Source organism: Leopardus geoffroyi, chromosome A1, assembly GCF_018350155.1.
Source record: "Leopardus geoffroyi isolate Oge1 chromosome A1, O.geoffroyi_Oge1_pat1.0, whole genome shotgun sequence".
In the NCBI taxonomy this organism is placed as follows: domain Eukaryota; kingdom Metazoa; phylum Chordata; class Mammalia; order Carnivora; family Felidae; genus Leopardus; species Leopardus geoffroyi.
The window spans coordinates 69,621,990-69,638,939 of record NC_059326.1 but is presented as its reverse complement, the minus strand read 5'-3'; the positions used below and the strand labels follow the sequence as shown (position 1 = coordinate 69,638,939).

General features: G+C 43.5%; 1 protein-coding gene across 4 annotated transcripts in view; it reads right to left on the bottom strand.

The window, feature by feature from the left end:
* The window catches only part of FARP1 (FERM, ARH/RhoGEF and pleckstrin domain protein 1), a 294,892-nt gene that overhangs the window by 185,813 nt on the left and 92,129 nt on the right, over positions 1 to 16,950 (bottom strand). The window lies entirely within an intron of this gene.

Sequence of the window (16,950 nt, the reverse complement as noted above, 5' to 3'; positions counted from 1 at the left end):
AGGCTCTGTGCTGACAGCTCAGAGCCTGGAGCCTGCTTCGGATTCTTTCATTCATTCATTCATTCATTCCTCTCTCTTTCTCTCTCCCCACCCGTCCACCACCACTCATACTCTGTCTCTGTCTCAAAAATAAACATTAAAAAAACTTTTTAAAAAATGTTTACAACTAAAAACAAAAGGCTCCTTCAAAAAGCAAAACTTTCCAAAACTTGGTGAGTGATGCCCACCCATACATTTTTTAAATCATTATTTTTCATCATTCCTTTTGTTATCACATTTCCTTTTTGGAAAAATTTGTGGTAAAATTACATAAACTTTACCATTTTTAAGTGTACAGTTCAGGGGGATTAAGCCCATTCTTACTGTTATGCAACCATCGCCATCCGTTTCCAGAACTTTTTTCATCTTGCAAAACAGCACCTGTGCGCCCGTTAAACACCAACTCCCTGACCCCTCCCCCACCCAGTCCCTGGCAACCACCACTCTTCTGTCTTCACCATGCGGTTTGCAAAGCTCCCTTGATTTCAAACTCAGAATAACACAATCCCAAAAAACCTCCCTCAGATTTCAAATACTGATTCTTTACTTAAAATACAGTAGGTATTTTATACAATATGTATTTACCTTGCAATAAAAATTCTCACCAACATTTTAACAGTTACAGAGAACTCTGTGTACAAATAAATGATCATTTAAGTGAATTTATGGTCTTGTTTTATTATGATCGCTTTCAAGACATCGTTCGATGGGCTTGTATTTCTCTTCCTCTGCAAGAGTACTTCCTAGAAATGGAAGTGTTGGGGTAGAGCTTATGCACATTTTTAAGAGTTTTGAACAGTTGCCAAATTGCCCACCAGAAGGGTTGTTGGTTTAACTTTTAGTGATGCTTCTGATATTCAGGTAGAATGTTCTGGATTTGGAGGGGTGGGGAGGGGAGGCCAGATGATACTCAAACAATGACTTACAGTTCCTGCTAAATGCCTGTACCACCCATCCTTTTCTTGGAGTTATAAGAGACCTTTTCCCTGTGATCTCTGCCTGACATGGGGGAAGAAATCTACAAAGGTCACGAATGGTCATGAGCTGGCAATCAGATTTCATGAAGGAAGTTTCTTTTCTTTCTTTTTTTTTTTTTTCATTAAAAAAGTTGAAGATCAGGGATACAGGAGTACTGATGCATAGGGGCACTTGTACCCCAATGTTCATAGCAGCACTCTCAACAATAGCCAAATTATGGAAAGAGCCTAAATGTCCATCAACTGATGAATGGATAAAGAAATTGTGGTTTATATACACAATGGAATACTACGTGGCAATGAGAAAGAATGAAATACGGCCTTTTGTAGCAACGTGGATGGAACTGGAGAGTGTGATGCTAAGTGAAATAAGCCATACAGAGAAAGACAGATACCATATGGTTTCACTCTTATGTGGATCCTGAGAAACTTAACAGGAACCCATGGGGGAGGGGGAGGAAAAAAGAAAAAAAAAAAAAAAGAGGTTAGAGTGGGAGAAAGCCAAAGCATAAGAGACTGTTAAAAACTGAGAACAAACTGAGGGTTGATGGGGGGTGGGAGGGAGGGGAGGGTGGGTGATGGGTATTGAGGAGGGCACCTTTTGGGATGAGCACTGGGTGTTGTATGGAAACCAATGTGACAATAAATTTCATATAATAAAAAAAAAAAAAAAAGTTGAAGATCTAACTCTGAAAGAAATCTGCTACTTAGGACTGTAAAACAGACAACAAACCAAATACTGATTTCTCTTTTACTAACATTTTTCAAAACCAATGTCTGAAAGCAAATTCAGAAGAAGAATTTCTTTTATTCTTGAGAATACCACAGTTTCGTAATATTTTACGTTATCAGCAAATGTGTGTATTTTAGGATTACACAGGCAACCATTTTGCATTTACAAGAAAAACTAGAAAACCAACCACATCTTCTTACATTTTAGGTCTTGCCCGTTAATTGAGCTTATTCAGGGAAGTGAAAAAAGCCCAAAAAGACCCCTGATCACTCTGGTTTCCCCCCCATACACCCAAAAGCTCATTTCTCAAATCAAGCAGATAATCTCTGGTTTTAGAAATCCATTGTTTCAAAAATTTCCTCTAGAAATAAAAATGTCTTCCTTTGCTTTTCAATGCAAAGCCACCTTTTAATTTTAAAAAGGGGGGGGAGGGGAATGCTATAAAAGCAACTTTGTACTCAATACAGCTTTTTTCTTTGCCCCAGCTGCAGGCAAGCCCGCTACTCTTGTCCATGAAGTGGTTCCTGAAAATCGCGTGGTTACTTTTCCCATCTCCCCACTGCCATTGGTTACGGGAACATATGTTTTCATTTATAGCATTATGGATATTCTCTAGACAGTCGGTCTGGTGAAAAGAAATTAATCCCAGCAGTGAGCTAAGATCCTGAATTCTCAGCAATTTCTTGTGAATTCATGGTAAGGCTATTTATGCTGAGACTGAATCTGAATGTGTAAACAGCTGACCGGGGCTAAACTATTATGCATTAGGCTTCTCTGGCTTAAATCTCGCTCTGCATTTAGAGCGACACAGGCAGAAGGATACCTTTCTCAGTAATGGCTTCGATACAAATGAAACAGACAAAATTCCTATAAAAGCTTCGTGTCCAGATCACTGAGACCAACTATCTCCTATTTACCAAGCACCTACTGGGTGCCAGGAATTGCCTAGCCCTTCCCGTGTGCCATCTAGGTGTTTTGCCAACTCAAAAGACCTACTGTCATGAACCAAGACTCATCATAGGTAAGTAGCTTGTTCAGAATCACAGTTGTAAGAGTGGAACTAAGGCCTGAATGTTCATCTCTCACTCCAAACCCAGAATGCTAATGCCAGTGATGGTCACATTAGTGTTTCATTGCAAGACAGCTGTTGGGGGACACAGAGGAGTGCCTAGTGCTTTTCAGGGACAGCCCCTCCAATCAACACTCTGCCCAGAGTCTCGAAGTTTCCTGTAACAAGAGGTGAGTACGCTGAGGTGGTCTCAGGACACAAATAACAGGACGATCACGTGGATGAAACAGGAAGTAATTTTCCAAGATGTTCACAACCAAATCCAAAATGGGATTATGAAGAACGAGACAAAACCGATGATCAATGTGTTCCAAATCTCACTTCCAAAGGGCACACCCATACGCTCACCCACATACAACAAGGAATTCAGAGCTCAAACCCAGAAATTCTGTCTTCACCCAGTACTGTATCTGTTACAGCAAACCAAAAAAACCTACCACGTGGCCCAGTTTGCACAAAAATTTGCTGTGAATGGACCAGGATGGTCACGTAGAAAATGGGAAGAGCGACGCACACGGGGACTTGGCAGCGAGCTCAACGTGCCCTTGTGCTGTGACCTTGGGTGCCGGCAGCAGCCTACACTGACCGAGCGCTTTGAAAGCTACTTATCAGTATCACCTACATTAGCTCATTTAATCCCCACAGCCATGTCTGAGCGGGATGCTATTACCCTCAACTTACCAACAGCAAAACTCAGGTCACAATTAAAAAGTGGCAGAAGCAGGATTTGAATCCAGTTTTGCCGAGCATCAAAATCTTGATGTCACCGATAAGGCGTATCATTGCTAAGCCAGACGGAAATATCGGACGCAGAGGGTTGCTGTGGTCATTTCCTGAGACAGAGCCAAAAAGCACTCTGCAGCAGCTACTGATGTTTTCATCACCCTTCTTCATCATCATCATCATCATCTTCAGCAGCAGCAGCAGCAGCAGCAGCCAGGTTAGTGGGGCTAACAGCCTCAAACCCAGGGCTACTGCCAATAAACATTTAACAACATTCTTTAATGCTTCAGATCATTTTCATCTCCCTAAGCACCCGATCAAAGATCAGAAACTTCACATTTTTCCTTGCTGAAGTTGGCTTGAAAATCACTTTTGTTGCAGCCCAAATCCACACACAGCTATTAATTCATCACACTCCGCAAGGACAGTGTCCATGCCAACCTCTGGAATTCTACCTACTCAGAACCCAGGAGCTGGTTTTATTTTGATAAAAGCTACTTTAAAATCTCAGGTCTGTGCCTGCCAGAATCAAGTTGAAAAAATGTTGGTGTCAAAAGATTTGGAAGCGTTCTAAAACTAATACTCTGAGAATTGGGGGCAGTTAGATTTTTCCTCTGAAGTATAAATTATCACCACGGCTCCCTGAGTCATTGGACTTGCCTATCTGGGCGGGCTAAAAGAGAACTTTCTTTCAAGACCAACACCACATGCTGCCTTTAACGCCAACTCACACACACAATTTCAGGCCCTTGGAAGGCACAGGCGACTAAGTGGCTTGGTACGAAAGATAAAAGTCTTCAAATGTGTTGCAAAGTATGAAGTACAGAGATAGCTTAGATTTTCAGAAGGCAGCCTGTGAACACACAAGTTTGGAGCATTTCTGTCAGACCCAAGGGGTAAGGCCTGCCATGACTGCTCTCTTGCCTCCCCACTCTCTGCAGGGCACCATTGGCTTGTCTTTGGGTTCATGTCAAAGTAATGGGACAAAAAAAAAAAAAACAACAACAACAACAAAAACCCAAAGCAATGGGACAAAAATCATCACTCTGTGTGTGTAGGTGGGGGGCAGGCATGTTAGGGCAGCAGGAGGAGGGAAATCTTCAAATACCAAAACTCAGGCCCTACTCTTTAAAAAATGCCATCTTTGGATAAATGAATAAAAATTCAGGGGGCGCCTGGGTGGCTCAGTTGGTTAAGCGTTCAACTTCAGCTCAGGTCATGATCTCACAGTCTGCGGGTTTGAGCCCCGCATCTGGCTCTTGATTAAAATCACCTTGGGGGCGCCTGGGTGGCTCAGTTGGTTAAGCATCCCACTCTTAATTGCAGCTCAGGTCATGACCTCATGGTTCATGAATTCCAGACCCAAATCGGGCTCCATGTTGACAGTGCAGAGTCTGCTTGGGATTCTCTCTCTCTGAACCCTTCCCCAACTCGTCTGTGTGTGTGCACGTGCATGTGCACACACGTGCAGGAAAAAAAAAAAAACAAACTTGAGAGTGCCCTGTGGCCTGACAGAATCCTAGACAAGGAGGAGAGACAGGTATTACCCTGGCCCCTCTGTGGCCACCATTAGCTAAAGGACCTTGGGCAAAATGTTTATCACTTTTCTCATTTTGAAATGTGGATATGGGATATGGGATGCTTCTAACCGTCATCCAAGTTTACTTTCCAAGAATAAATTTTGATATCACCTACCTTTCTTTCATTATTCAAATACATAATTACGTGCCTTAGTTGTAAATTAGAAACCTCGTTTTATAAGAAACATTCTTATATTTATTCATTCAATCCATAAACTTGTATTAAATCCCAATTATATGCCAAGCACTGGGTTTGAGGCTAGGCATAGACCAAAGACAGAATCCATTCAATTTCTCTCCTCCCAGTTAAGTGGAAAGACAGGCACTGAACAAGTTAGAGACCAAATGCACTACTGTTTAGAGTTGCACACGTGTGTGCCAAACTATAAAGAGAAGCAAGGGAGTAATTAACACAAAAATCAGGCTGTGATTACTTCTGTGGCGAAGAAGGTTGAGCAAAGGGGAAGGGGCCAATACTGGGAATGTTAACGTTTTTGTAACTTGGATGTTCGTTTTCTTTGTCATTAATCTATACTTACGTTTTACAGCCTCTTGTGCAAATATGCCCTATTTTGCGATCTAAAGCTTTAACAGATTATGGAAGAAACAAATCATGTACAACCTCAATAGACAACCTCAATAGACTGGCATTATAAAACATTTCTTTAGAATCCAAAGCATTCAAAACCTACATGGTTTCAGATTTTAGCCTAACGGCTTTGATGTGATTGGAGGTGACATTTTAAAGAACAATATTTCAGTCTGGTTTTGTTTTAAGCCTCCTTTTCCAAGCACCAAAGGTTTTCCAATTAAGCCAATGGACAGCCCTAATGTTGGGTGTTTGGGAATCGTCGGTAAATCTCGTAAATTAATTTACACTAACGTATTACCTAACACATACAAGTCACATACTCTTTTCTCAAATGCATCTCCGTATCTGAGGCTCAAGAGCTTGAAAACTTACAAACAAAAATTAGGTTTTCAAAAAGGTCAACAGCCTAAACCCTGCGTAATTTTGAAGACTTCCAAAAGACAGGTGGGGAAGGTGCTGTCCAACATCACATACATAAATTGAAAGAATGGAGGTGGGTAACCGGAACGTTCATTTCCCACTGGAATTTCCTTTTTTAAAAACCACCACTGGAAACTGTCACTAAGAAACAGTATTGCTTCAGATTTCCTTTGGTCTTTTCTATGACATTCAAAGGCAGGTATAAACACAAGGCCCCTGTGATCTTTCTTTCATAGACATTCTTCTGGTTCCTGTTCTGCCTTCCCAAGATGTAGCCTTATGTGGCATTAATCATTTCAATAGCCAAACAATTTATGTGTTGTCAAAGGAACATAACTTGGATGGAGAATGTGTGCTGGGGAGGGGGACAATAAGATTCTCCTACTAAAATATCACTGCCACCATAAGGAAAAATAACTCAACTGAAAGTTATTTTTAATGCTATACTCCCTGAGCAAAAATGAAGAACTCTTCCTTAAATAAAGGTGTCAGACGCGGACCCTTGTAAGAAGGACTTTGTGTTACAAATGTTTACGTTCTTACCGTGTCAAGTAAAAGATGTACCGCACCATCAAAAATACCATCTTCCCCAAAATTCCCTGAAACGTTAACAAGGAACTCTATGCTTGCCTAGTTCCAAAGGCAAAGTTGTAACAGTAAAATCAATGCAAGCATCACCTGATCGGTGCCATTTGTGTGAAAGTTCCCTGGAAATCCCGATTTCTCTGATTAGATGTCATATGAAACCTGGAACGAACGAAGGAACGAACACACACACACACCAATTATAGCTTAACGTGGGTGTTCCTTCATTGAATTACAGGTGATTCCCATTCTTTGCTATAGTCTGTTCCATAAAGTTGCTGTTTAATTAGCAACTTAGCCCCTGCTCCTAGGAGAAATACAGGGTTAGATAGAAACCTAATCCTAAGCCTCTGGTCTTAGCATTTTCATCAACCTACCAACCTATCGCTGCAGAACCTTGTTTAATGTGTTTCTGTTTAAAGACACCTTATTTCACATCTATCATTGATTCCTTAACGCTGATCTCCTGGCCATCAGCACCCTATCTCATGCCCGCACAAAGCTCACGTAAGGTACCTCCCGGCTTTCTTGTGCTTGGGAACATCAGACAGCACTTCAGCTCTACACCTAGGGGCCATCAGAAACTGCAAAATCACCAATGAAAAGCACAGAAATGTGGAAAAGGGGATACTAAACAGACTGTGAGAAGGACAGCGGTTTAGAGTGACAGCTGAAACAAGAAGGCAAGTCCCGCCTCGTTCAGCCTCCACTGGGAGTGGGTGGCTCAAAGTTCCCACCACCATGTGCGTGTTCATGAAGGATCTCAAAAGCAATGCAAGTAGTGATTTGGGGTTGCTTACAGATAAATTTCGGGAAGTGAATTCACAAATACTGGAACCCACAAATAATGAAGATCAGCCTGTAGTTCAAGTCATAACTTGACATCACAACCTTGACAAATTAAAATCTAAAAATGTTTCTGAAGCTTTTATCATGTTTAAACTATACCAGGTATTTCTTTTCCTGACATTATTCCATCCTATAATGGAACAGCCTAATACTTCTTCGGCCGTAACAAAACATTATCTTGTGTGAGCCATCTGTCCTAAGAAACCCCCACCCTGTCTACTGTGCGGGCGTTTTCTCATTCCTCCATCTTTTCTCCTCAAGTCTATTCCAGAATCTCCTTCCACCCAAATACAGTCTAAAGAGCTCAAAACTCATAGGATGTTTCAAACACCCAGAACCAGTTTGTTATTCTTCTAGTGCATATAATCTACACTTAACCCAAGCTAGAAATAGATGTGTAGCTGACACATTTCCCCCATTAAAATGGTTATTACTGGGTGGGGGTAGGGTGTGCCCATCCACCTATTGGGAGAAAATAGTCCAGAGAAACCGTCTCTGTGACACTGAAGGTGTTAACTGTTTCATTATGTGATGTTCCTTCGTAAGGATTCTTAGGTTCATTTCTGGTCTGAGGGTGAGAAATAGGTGAGTTTTCTGAGAATTAGCTTTTTTTTTTTTTTTTTTTAAGTTTTATTTACTTACGTAGAAAGAGGGAGAGAGAGCGCGTGCGCACGCACCAGCAGGGGAGGGGCAGAGAGAGAATCCCAAGCAAGCTCCACACCGTCAGTGTAGAGCCTGATGTGGGGCTCAAGCTCACAAACCACAAGATCATGACCTGAGCAGAAACCAACAGTCGGGCACTTAACCAACTGAGCCACCCAGGGGCCCCAAGAATTGGTTTGTTCTTATCACACACATTGTGGGTCAAGTACCCAATGTATATCGCTCTTCATAATGACTGCTGGAAAGCTCAGGGCCACGTTAGTGGCTCACCTTTAGGACCAAACAGTATTCATTTTGGGAACTGGCCTCATTTCTGGATCTGGTTTATTATCTTGTCCTTGCTCTCCCTTTGTTGTGATGTTTTGGTTTTTAACCCACTTCCATTTCACATTATCTATACTCTGTAACTACCTTCAATCCTTTGTAAAGTTGGGGGAGCGGGTAGAATAATCTGATCTTTGCTCTGCCCTCCTAACTTCCCCCAGGAAAGGTTTCTCTGCTGCTTTTCATTCCACCAGAACCCCACACTTATCTCCTGTTGGATGTTTCTGGCCTGCTGTCATCCCTCATTACTTCAAACTGCTCTTGGCCATCCACCCGCCCAGTATGCTCTAAACTGCAGGGCTGTGGGTAGTAACAGCCCACGCCAGTCACACCGAGCAGTGGCCTGTCCATGGAAGTGACCTGGCCTGGTCATGTAGAGCCCCGTGTGACTCTCTGAGAGAACAGTTAAAGAAATCCTGTGTGAGAACCGAAGTGGGCCGAACCTTGTCGGCCGGGTGTGTGGAAGGCTGCACATCAGCAATAAGCCACACACCTTGTGTGTGACACCATTAGCAGATGGCAGGCACACTCGTCAAGGTGTGCAAAGGAAAGGCTGTCCCCTTTAAGGCAGGTGCCCAGGACCCAGGGAGCCCCGCTTCTCAGTTCTATGCAGAGAGTACACAGCCAGGCACGGGTTAAGTCAACAGCTGGATTCCTTAACCTAATTAACAATTAATGTTCCATTTCAGTGCTCTGGTCTAGAAAAACAATGACAAAGCCTCTATTCACTAAAGTGCTGTGGTGTCTTAAATGATGTCATTCTGTTTGTTTACAGCTAAAGTACCTGGTTAAAATTAAACTTTTCTAAATACCCCCTTATAGCATTGTTTCCGTGTGTGTAGCTAAGGACTTTGAACTTTTAAAATTATCCCCAGAGGAGAAAAGGAAGGGGGAGAGAGTATGTAAACACACACACACACACACACACACCCATCTGACTTTTAAGAATTCGCTAACAAAATTACAGTCACTTTTCCTAGACAAAAGAAGCTTTTTTTTTAAGTTCTAAGAATAAGAAGGCTAAGTTTATTCTCCCCATCTGTCCAAGATAATTAAGAATTTGTTTCAGAAGTTATAAGACCAGGATGCATCTCGATCTTCTGTGTTATTGGAAAATGCTACTTCCAGGTGGTGTCACACCTTTGTAATTACAAAACAGGTTGTTCTTTTACAGAACTGTTAACCCCGAAAGATTCCTCAAGAATTAATAACGGCATAACCATCTGTTCTAATTCAGGCCTAACCGTCCACCTAATTCTGGGAAGGAAAGATGGAGACTTTTTAAGATAAAGCGCTGAGTTTACGCAAGTAGAAAATGTCCCACAAGCGACTAATCAGGTGTCGGTTAAAGTGCTCTTTTCCTATTATTGAGGTACTAGGTGTTCTGTCATATACCAAATACTTAACGAAATACCAAAGCTGAAACTTTGTTTCCGCATCAAAATTCACAGGGACAGAAACGGCTCGCAACATGCTTATCAGGAAACTGGGGAAACCGACGGTGATTTAAGTAGATACTTGGTTTTATTACTCTTCCTGAGAAGCTTCACAATCAATAATCCATTATTTGAATGAAAAAAACGTGATTCAGCAACGACCACGGAGTCATCAGAACACAGTAGTAGGGTAAATGAGGTGTTCCTTTTAAATTTAAAACCTTTCAGGAATTGAACTGCAGCAATCCCAATTAACATTTTGAAACTAATGTATCTAATTAAGAGACCACATGGGAAAGAAATGGTTTTTAACTTCAGCACTAGGCAATACACCAAACTCCTCTCTTTGGTCTAATTTACGCCGGGAACAGAAGTGGATCTTCCCCTGGCATCAAACGCGGCTCAGCACAAAGATCTTGCTCCCCCTCCCTCTACGAGGCACCTAATCCGGGGAAGCCCCGCCCCCGCGGCTGTCGTCTCAAGTGGGTCACCTTCTCCCACCTGCAAGCGCATCGCTACTACAGCCACCCAGCAGAGAAGCGCCTCACTTGCCACTGAAATGCGGTCACATCACATTTGAATGCAGCCCCAGCCACCTCCAATCATTTGCCTCAAACGAAATCATGAAACAGGACTTTGAGTCTAAAACTCCACAGAGCATAAAAAGCTCTTCAGCACAAGCTATTCCTGAGCTCCTGCTTCAAATCCAATTTATGATAGAAACAGAGCCTTCCGTTCAGGAGTGATGAATACAGTCCTCTCCACGCACTTCAATTATGTGCAAATGGTGGTTCCGTGCTCGGGCCACAGACTTACCGAGTGGATGGGGTGCTCGGCAGATGGGAACAAGTAGGACGGCATCCGTGGAAGGGAACAGAGCCAAGGTTATTTCTCTTGGAGCCAAGGTTATTTGCTGGGAAAGCCAAACTGCCAGCAAACCATCAGCCACAAAGTTGGGCTCAACTGTGTTTCCGTCACAAATTTTGTGCCTAATTCTAGTCCGCTTTCCAACTGTGCAAAGTTCTCTGGCATTTATGTCAATATATTTGATTAATGAAAGGTCTCTCTGAAATTTCAATCAAGCTCAGACTGACCCAAAGGATTGTCATCGTTGATATTCAAGAACTTGTTAAAAAAAAATAATAATTCTAGAAATAAAGTGCTGTGGGAGTGGAGAGGGGACTTGTTTCTTCTGTAATTATTTAGTAATGGGACCATAAGTTTCATGTACTTTATAAAGAATTTGTTTCAAGTTACATTGTAACCCAACATATGTGTGCAGGGGTAAAAATGTGAAACCCCGCTACAAAAGCCAACAGTGAAATCAATTTTAGGTAGTTTTCATTACAAAGATATCTGATGGTCGACACTGAGGGATTTTATCAAGCTGGAAAAAAAAAATTACCTAAAAAGGCAACGCAAATTATACAGATTCTTCTTTCTCAATGGAATAGAACAAAGTAGCTCTTCGTGGCTGATTTTTTCATCCTACAGAACTCAACACACTCAGGTGGACAAAGGTCTAAACTCGGAAGTTTTTCCCACAGAAAATACACTTTAAAAACAGATGTAGCTGGGGCGCCTGGGTGACTTGGTCGGTTAAGCGTCCGACTTCGGCTCAGGTCATGATCTCACCGTCTGTGAGTTCGAGCCCCGCGTCGGGCTCTGTGCCGACTGCTCAGAGCCTGGAGCCTGTTTCAGATTCTGTGTCTCCCTCTCTCTCTGCCCCTCCCCTGTTCATGCTCTGTCTCTCTCTGTCTCAAAAATAAATAAACGTTAAAAAAATAAAAAATAAAAACAGATGTAGGGGTGCCTGGGTGACTCAGTCAGTTAAGCATCCGACTTTGGCTCATGTCATGATCTCATGGTTCATGGGTTCGAGCCCCCAGCTCAGAGGCTGAAGCCTGCTTCGGATTCTGTGTCTCCCTCTCTCTCTCTCTGCCCCTCCCCCACTTGTGTTCTGTCTCTCTCGCAAAAATAAACAAAAAAAAAAATTAAAACCAGATGTAGAAGCTTTGGCTTCATGAAATTCATAGATACACATATGAAAATTTGAATCTCTAAAATATATTTATATAATTAAAGATAACGTTAGTCTTTCACAAGCTTTTGTGCATTATATAAAATATTCCTAGTGTTTTTATGCTTCAATTTTTATATCTTTGGAACAAAGGAGATACTATATATGCACATATTTTGCAAGGTATTTCCACTATATTTGAGTAAATAACATCTACTAATATATTACATATACACACATATATACAGGAGCATATCTACTCACTGAACTTATATTCACAGAGAAAAGTCCAGATTTTTAAGAATCTTCTTTAATATGAAAAGTGATCCCCCTGAAATAAGTTTTCTGTTCAGCTAGTGAATGCATATGATTATTCCAGACAAAAGCATTTAGAAAAACAGTTTTGATGTGGACAGTAGACACTAATTTTCTCTGTTGCCTTAGGGGAGGGGAGAACACTCAAAATATTTATATATTAAAAAAATATGCATCTTTCGTAGATCTTGAACATAACGTTCAGGGTGGTCCGTGCAAAAACAGGTCCCGTTTAATACAAAAGAGTGTTAAGCAGAGCCTGTCAATGCAAGATACACGGCTACATGGCTCCCATCAAATAGAAAAATAAACGAGCTGTATGGCAAAGAACAAAAGAGAGGCTTGTGTTTCACTCCAGCTGCATGGAATATGTCCCCCCAAAGAGGTTCCCCTCCTGCTTCTGTGGCATCAAAGCCATCAAACAGAACATGCTGGTAAAGTAGGGCCTCACCCATCAGAACTGCTCAACACCTCCTCACTGGGTACTTCTCCCACGGGTCCTTCCAGCCCACACCAGCACATGGCATGCCTCTCTCTGGAAGCATTCTGGGGTCCTTCCTGCCAGCACACACGCAGGGGCCCCTGGAACTCTGCCCACTCTGGCCATAGATTTTTGGAAGACTTCACTTTGGGCTTATCTGAGGCAGAAACCCAGAAACCCACCCTAATCCCTCAACTCTGCCCAGTTCTTAAGGTTGCCGGATTCTGCATTCCCTCCGTGCTCCTGAATTTAGCTTATCTTCTTCTCTGGTCATTTACAATTGTCCACGTTCTCACCCTAGGACTATTCGTCAACCGTTGTACTGGATTAGAATCCTCACTACCATGGAGATCTCGTCTGGTGCTTTCTTCCTGCTGGTTCATCCTCTAGATTCCTGCCATAGTATCTAGGACCATAGATACATCTCCCTTAACTCACAAAATGTCTCAGGAGAAAAGGCGATGCCTGATTTAAAGGAATGTGGAGTTTCCCGATAATACACCTTATTCTTTCCATTCTGCCCTTCCCCCGAGGCCTTTCCCTACCTCCTCCCATCCTAAAATTTCCACCATGAACAAAGGGGTACTGGAAAAGTTCACACTCTGGGGTAATATCCGTCAGTATGGTGATTTTTTGTGGTTCAATGAATTAAGATCATCATTCTCTATTGAACAAGAGGTAATGTCATCACACAGTGAGAGTTTCAAAGCCACAGGCCCACCTCCACTGAACAGCTCAAATTTTCCTCTTTCTTGTTAAATAGCTTCTCTCCTTTAGATCTCAGCTCTGATGTTTTTATTTTCTTTAATTATTTTTTTAATATTCTTGAGAGAGAGAGAGAGAGAGAGAGAGAGACAGAGAGCGAGCACACATGTGGGGGAGGGGCAGAGAGAGAAGGAGACACAGAATCTGAAGCAGGTTCCAGTCTCTAGGCTGTTAGCACAGAACCCGACACGGGGCTTGAACTCATGAGCCATGAGATCATAACCAGAGCCGAAGTCGGATGCTCAACCAACTGAGCCACCCAGGCGCCCCATGATGTTTTTATTTTCTACCAAAAGACGCAGGGTATCCACTAACAAATTGTTTCATACAATCAGTCAAAATTGTGTTAACTTGTCAGCGGCTCCCTTTTTCTTTGTTCGTCACCCAGAAGCCCCACACCTTCACCCTCCTCTCCAACAGCTGGAAGAAGGGCAACATATCCATGTTCCGACACACGAGACACCCCCACCACTTTCTCCGGCTTTGCTGCAGAACACCACTTGAGTAATCGCCATGGAGACAAGAGTCACGCAAAAGCGAAGGCGGCCGGCGCCTTGCCTGTCACTGGCTGACCCTTCCAAGGCCTCGGACCTAATTTCTTATCCATAATTTCATATTCACGTTTTTTAAAAGGAAGGCCCCACAAAACGTGCACCTGCCCCATTATTAAACTCCTGCTTCAACCACCAGACTGGCCAGAGCACCTTCTTGCCCTCGGCCAACAGTAACCCTGCCCAGGGTGGGGGAAAAGATGGAAGAGGTGATGACGGGATAGACTCTCTCCTGTACTCAAGGCTGTGCCAGAAGGAAGCAGACAAGTCTCCTCTCCTACTAGGTTCCCTGCCCCGGCCAATCTCCCACCGCAGTGGCACCCACCTTACCGTCTCTGAGGAAGAAGAGTCTCCTTCCTCCTGGTAAGGTGTCCTGTCCAGGAAGACTTTGGGCTCACCTCCTGGAACGGAGCCAGCAGCCCCTTGCTCACCCCGGTCTTCCCTTCCCTTACGGAAAAGCTCCAGTCCAGCACAAACAGGTACTACCATGTGGCCAGAACTCCAGTTGCTCATCCAGCTCGGACCTGCCATCGGCCGCCCACCTTCCCCACTGATATCTCATCTTAACCCAAAAGGACCTTGCTCTCCTCCTGCATCCTCTCCCCGGGCTGCCCTCTCTAGCCAATGCCATCGGCCATCCAGCGGCCCAGCCTGGGTGCCAGAGTCCTGCTCTTCCCTGCACCCCCCAGGCTCCCCTGGCCCCAGCGCTCAGCTCCTTCCGTTCCCCTCGCCAGGACCAACTCCTTCAAGAACTTCTCAGCATCCGTGCCTTGCCCTGACTTCCACCCTTTCCACCCTAGAGGATCAGCCCTTTAGCTGATTAGGCCTCTTCTCCCTGACTATTTGAAGTTACTCCACTTGAAATAACCAACAATGCTGGATAGAACATTAACATCTTCATCAATGCCCTGCTGCGATAAAGCAAGGATGCTCAGGTCCAGAGAGCTTGAATTGCAAGCAATAAACAGGCTAACAGATGCAACTCCTGCCTTGGGGGCCTTTGCTAAACCTGGGGGATGAGGGCCTCCAGCTTCTATGACAGAGATAAGGGAGAACACCACACCCAGGGCCTGTCCGGAAGGAGCCAAAGGAGACACACGCACCCCTTTGGCGCCCTTTCTTGACATGGTAGACATTTTAAGTTTTCCAATGCACCGAATTCTGGTGTTTGTTATTTTCCCAGAGCTGCAGAAAGGTTTCAAAAATATGCCACAAACAGTCTGAAGATACATCAAGCCATCAAGAAGCACAGTTCTCTATGAGGATTAAAAAGGTAAGATCTCGTCCATAGCACTAATCCGGCACTCCCAGACAGCATGATTTTTTCCTGGAAAATAACAAAGGCAACACACACTTTGTTACCTGCTTTGCATTCCCGGGTATTATTTTTAGAAAAGCACGTATGAGAGGTTGGCAACGTTTGTTCATTTTCTGTTCCAGTTTTACTTTGTCTTTGACCAGGTAGAACAGGACTAGATTTATGGCCCTATATGGTTTTAATTAAATCTTCTGTTTGGAAGATGTCTTTTCCGTAAGTTCTAGTGGCCCTAGAAGGAAGTCCTGATATCCAAGCAAAGTCTGTTTTTCCTGGCTACAAATTAAGATTTTTGAAGAAAAAAAAAAAAAAGCCATTGGATTGACGGTTATGGTTAAACAAACTTTTACCATGCTTTGTTCTTCAGTTTTACAATGAGCGTATTAATGATTCTTCTTAAAAAGGCTTTTGTGAAGCCACTTACAAAAGGCCACACATTATAGGATGTCATTTGTATGTAACGTCCCAGAACAGGCAAACCTGTAGACATAAAAGCAGGTCAGTGGTTGTCAGAGGCTGGGAAGAAGGCAGTAGGGAGTGATTGCTAATAGGTGTGGGATTTATTTTGGGGGTGATGACAATTCTCAGAAATTGACTGGTGCTGGCTCACACCTCTGTCAATACTACGCTAACACCCATTGAATTATTATACGAACCTTGAGTGAATCGTATGGTTTGTGAGTTATAGAAAATAAAGCCGTTTTAGAAATGAGCCTGGAGGGTTGCCAGGAACTTGGGAGAGGGACATGGGGAGCTGTTCCAGGAATCCAGCTGTAGTCTGCTTCAGCTGGGTAGCTCATTTGCACAACAATGTCAATGTACTCACCGCTCATCTGTGCATTTGAATGTGATCAAGATGGTAAATTTATGTTATGCAGGTTGTTTTTCTTTTGCTACAATTGGAAATTTCAAGAATTTTTAAAAAATATTTTGAGAAAGAGAGAGAGAGAGCAGGCACGCGCGCACATGCATGAGAGGGGGAAAGGTAGAGACAGAATCCCAAGCAGGTTCCACGCTATCAGCATGGAGCCCAACATGGGGCTCAATGTCACGAACTGCGAGATCATGACCTGAGCCAAAAATCAAGAGTTGGACGCCCGACCGAGCCACCCAGGCGCTCCTCAGAAATTATTTTAAAGGGGAGGGGGATACTTGGAAAAACACCTGATACAAAGCTCCTGTTATGTGTTCGGTCTCCCGCCCGGGAACGGGCACAGCATTCAGGAGCTGCCCTCCACATGGGGAGAGGCAGCTTCCATCTCTATAGCACCTGTTTGGCTCCCTTTACTACACCCCCAGGAGTTCTTTCGCATTAGACATTACCAGGCAGGGGTGCCTGGGTGGCTCAGCAGGTTAAGCATCCGACTTCAGCTCAGGTCATGATCTCACAGTCTGTGGGTTCGAGCCCCATGTAAGGCTCTGTGCTGACAGCTCAGAGCCTGGAGCCTGCTTCGGATTCCGTGTTTCTCTCTCTCTCTCTCTCTGCCTCTCCTCTACTCATGCGCTCTCTCTC